At 43.6% G+C, this 4504-nt stretch overlaps 1 non-coding gene across 1 annotated transcript; it reads right to left on the reverse strand.

The window, feature by feature from the left end:
- Nucleotides 1-2962: 2962 nt before the first annotated feature.
- LOC129404474 (small nucleolar RNA U3) lies at nucleotides 2963-3172 on the reverse strand. Its single transcript, XR_008629887.1, has one exon. It is a non-coding gene; the product is annotated as a small nucleolar RNA U3 (small nucleolar RNA).
- Between the last annotated feature and the right edge of the window lie 1332 nt (nucleotides 3173-4504).

Consider the following 4504-nt stretch of genomic DNA (forward strand, 5'->3'; position numbering starts at 1 on the left):
TCCATCCAGATTCCCCATTTTCCAGTAGCTAGGCAGTCACACCCAGAAACTGTCCCCAGCGGTGCTGTGTAATCAACTGCCAACATCCAGAGACTATAAAACCAAGCTCCTGGAAGCATACTATCAGATGGCCATAAAAAAAAGGCCAGGAATAACCCCTGTGCATTGCCAGGTGTGATGCAAAAAGCAAAAAATAAACTAGCCATCTGATAGCCTAGTTCTCCATCTTGGAGAACCTGGCAAGCTACTGAGAGTTTACTGCCTACATGAGGAAGAGTCTGGCAAGCTCCCCGTGGTGTATTAATATGCCAAATACAGTAACAAAGATGAGTCTCATTCCCCTGACCCTGAAGAGCCTCTAATGCAGCACCATTGGAAAGGACAAGGAAAGAAAATCTAAAATCTCAGGGCTAGGATGAATGGAGACGTTACTGGGCCCACTCAAGCAAATCAATGATCAATGATCAACGGGATGACAGTGATACTGTGATACCCTGAATAGTACGGGCAACCTTAGTGAAGATGAAAAAGGAGAGATTTCCCCCAGTGGGGGAACCCTGTGAGTGCAGCCCACCCAAGTTGGTTTTTCTTAAGGTTGGGAGAAGAAAGAACAACAACAAAAGTTAAGTAGCCCCAATCCTGCTTTCTGGGAGGGGAGTATTGCCTGAGTCCTAGGACAACTGAATGTTTCTCTCATTACACCTCTTTGGCATCTGCCTAGGTAATTTGTATTTTCAAATTAGCATGAAATAGTTTTCAAAAACAAATAACTTCTTCCATTTTTAATGTCTCTATATCATTCCTGAAATGGGGTGATTTTGAATTTAGAATTTAAATGAGCTCACTCTCTTTTCCATTATCTCCTGCAATTACAGAGAATGAGAAAAATAATAATTTAAAGAATATACCCAGGGCTTGGGCAATAGCACAGCAGGTAAGGCGTTTGCCTTGCATGTGGCTGACACAGGTTCGCTCAATACCACACTGCCAGCTCAAGTAAAGAACCATCTAGTCATATCATCAGGTAAAGCACCACTGAGCACTGCTGAGTGGGACCCAATGAAATAAGTAAATAAACCATACCTGTATTATAGATCAAGAGACAACCCCCCACACAAACACACTCACATATACTAGTCTGTTTTCAGGTTTATATTCTGGGCTAAGCTTATCACTTTGCACATTCCTACCTGTGTTATATTTTGCTAAACTTATCACTTTACACACTCCTGTACCAAAACTTAGCAATTAAAATATTATAATAATGTGATGTTTTATTTATTTTCATTTTTGAAATAAAAATGTTATTTAAAGGGAGAGAAAAAGAAAACACTCCATGAGAGAAAGCAGGTGTCTCCGGAGAGAGGAGAAAGGAGCAGAAGGAGGAGAAGGGGAAGGGAAAGACAAAGGGGAAGAAGAGAAAGAAAGAAGAGATAGATGCAAGAGAAGGGAAAGAAGCAGCAGATGAGGCAGGCAGCAGGGGATGCTCTTGAAGCAGGGCTTCAGGGACCATGGCCCAGATCACCAGCTTTCAGGCAGCAAAACATAAGATCCAGGTTCTGCAACAACAGGCAAAGTGCAGAGCACCTCCAGCAGGAACAGAAGGAGAAAGGCAGGCCTGGGAACAGGCTGAGGCTGAGTGGCATCTTTGAATTGCAGGACTCAGGTAGTTGAAAGTGAGCTGGGGGCTGGAGCGATAGCACAGTGGGTAGGGCATTTGCCTTGCACGCGGCCAACCCGGGTTCGATCCCCAGCATCCCATATGGTCCCCTGAGCACCGCCAGGAGTAACTCCTGAGTGCAAAGCCAGGAGTAACCCCTGTGCATCACTGGGTGAGAACCAAAAAGCAAAAAAAGAAAAGAAAAGAAAGAAAGAAAGTGAGCTGGGCTGTGTCAGCAACATCTGGATACTGCTCTGCTGAAGCTGGAGGAAGCTGAGAAAGCTGCAACAAAGCATGAGGGAGGAATGAAGGTGTCTGAGAAACTGGTCTTAATTAAGAGATGAAGAAAAATGGAACTTCAGGGAATTCAACTCACAGAAGCGAAAGGGGCTGGAGCGATAGCACAGTGGGTAGGGTGTTTGCCTTGCACTCGGCCGACCCGGGTTCAAATCCCAGCATCCCATATGGTCCCCTGAGCACCGCCAGGGGTGATTCCTGAGTACATGAGCTGGAGTAACCCCTGTGCATCGCCGGGTGTGACCCAAAAAGAAAAAAAAAGAATACTGCAAAAGAGGCAGGTTGGAAGTACAAAGAGGTGGTTTATCATTGAGGGAAACTTGGACTGCTCAGAGAAGGCTGAGCTGGGAGTGTCTTCGATGCTGAGAGAAGGACAAACAGAGCCAACAGAGGGACCAGAACTGGAAGTGTTTGAGTGCTGCCAAAGAAAAGTATTCCCCAAAACAAGGCAAACAAAAGGAAGAGATAAAGATTCTTATTGGTAAACTCAAGGAGGCAGAGACCAGTGCTGAGCTGGATGGGAGACCTGTGTAGCCAAGCTGAAAAAGACAAGTGATAATTTGGCAGATGACAGTAAAATGCACCGCAGAACACCTCTACATATGAAGGAGGCTGGAGCAGACCTCACCCAGATGAGATTTAGAACACCCCAAATCCTGCCTTGCTGCTGCTCCTCCAAAATCACAGATCGATTCGATTGCAGAAAAAAAATGCATCGATTTGTGACTGAAGGCTGCTTTTTTCCTTCCATAGCCCTGCCACCGCTTCTCTGCTGAACTGTCTCTGCCTCTCCCCAGAGATTCTTCTGGGTTCAGGGCAGAGGACCTGGGGAAATGTCTCAAGGGAATGTGAACATAATGCAAAGTGTCTTTAAAAGCATATTTTCATATAAAATGCTTTATATTTAAACTCTTTTGTTGTAGCAAGTGTTTGTAAAACATTCCAAATCACCACCGAGTATTGCTTTGTTTTGGGTTTGTTTTTTGTTTGTTTGTTTTTAAAGAAACCACTCAGACTGCATCCTCTCCCCTCACTCTTCCAAAGAAGAGAAGAACGAACATTAATGGTAAAAGACAGCTGCGGAAGCAACACCTAGAACCAGCTTCGCGCTCAGGAGAGGAGGCTCTGGCTCCTCCTCGTGGTTTCCGGTGCTCTGCACGATCAGGAACTTCTCTAGTAATGCACTATAGAAATGATCCCTCAAAGTAGAGTCTTACATCACTACAGAGTTTTAAAGCAGCAGTCTAATCTTTTCTCACTTTCAAAGAGAAATTTACAGCTGATTACATTTTGTCATCTGCAGAGAGAAGGGAAAGACTGGGCCTGCCTTACTGAGATCTACACAGCCCAGAGAAAGAGTATGTTGTGGGCAACCTCAGTGTCCTGAACCAGGACCAGCCAGGCTGCATTAAAAAGGGTTCCGGAAGGGTTAGCAAAGGAAAAAAGAAAGTGCTATTCAGGTTTTCAGCTTAAGGTGTCTCTGGACAACTTTCTTTTCTTTACTGCTTTAACAAAAAAATCAGAAGTGACTCAAATTAAGATGGTGACACCTCTAGTAGAATTGTACAAGAAAAAAACCTCCAACCCATCAAAAAATGGGGAGAAGAAATTAACAGAAGCTTCCTCAAAAAAGAAATACAAGTGGCCAAAAGGCCCATGAAAAAATGCTCCACATTGCTAATCATCAGGAAGGTGCAAATCAAAACAACAATGAGATATTATCACATACTACAGAGTCTGGCACACATTCAAAAGAACAAAAGCAACCAGTGCTAGCGTGGATGTGGGGGACAAGGGACGCTCTATGGACAGTGCTTCAAAAACTAGAAATTGAGCTTCCATATGATCCTGCAATACTACTTTTGGGAATATATCCTAAGGGTACAAAAAAGCACAGTAGAAATGACATCTGCACCTATATGTTCATCACAGTACTGTTCACAATAGCAAAAATCTGGAAACAACCCGAGTGCCTGCGAAAAAATGACTGGTTAAAGAAACTTTGGTACATCTATCCAATGGAATACTATGCAGCTGTTAGGAAAGATGAAGTCATGAAATTTGCTTATGAGTAAATGGAGATGGAGAGTATCATGCTAAGTGAAATGAGTCAGAAAGAGAGGGACAAACATAGAAGGACTGCACTCATTTGTGGAATATAAAATAGCATAATATGAGATGGACACCCAAGGACAGTAGATACAAGGGCCAGGAATATTGCAGCATAGTTGGAAGCCAGCCTCATGAGCTAGGGGAGAAGGCAGCTGTAATAAAGAAAAGATCACTAAGTCAATGATGGTCAGAGGAATCATTCTAGATGGGAGATATGTGCTGAAAGTAGATAAAGGACCAAACATGATAACCTCTCAGTATCTTTATTGCAAACCATAATGCCCAAAAGTAAAGAGAAAGTATGGGGGAAATTGTATGTCATGGAGGCAGGGGGAGGGTTGGAAAGGGGGAGTATGCTGAGGACATTGGTGGTGGAGATTATGCACTGGTGGAAGAATGGGTGATCATTGCATGATTGAAACTCAAACATGAAAG

This window comes from Sorex araneus, chromosome 4 (genome assembly GCF_027595985.1).
Source record: "Sorex araneus isolate mSorAra2 chromosome 4, mSorAra2.pri, whole genome shotgun sequence".
NCBI lineage: Eukaryota > Metazoa > Chordata > Mammalia > Eulipotyphla > Soricidae > Sorex > Sorex araneus.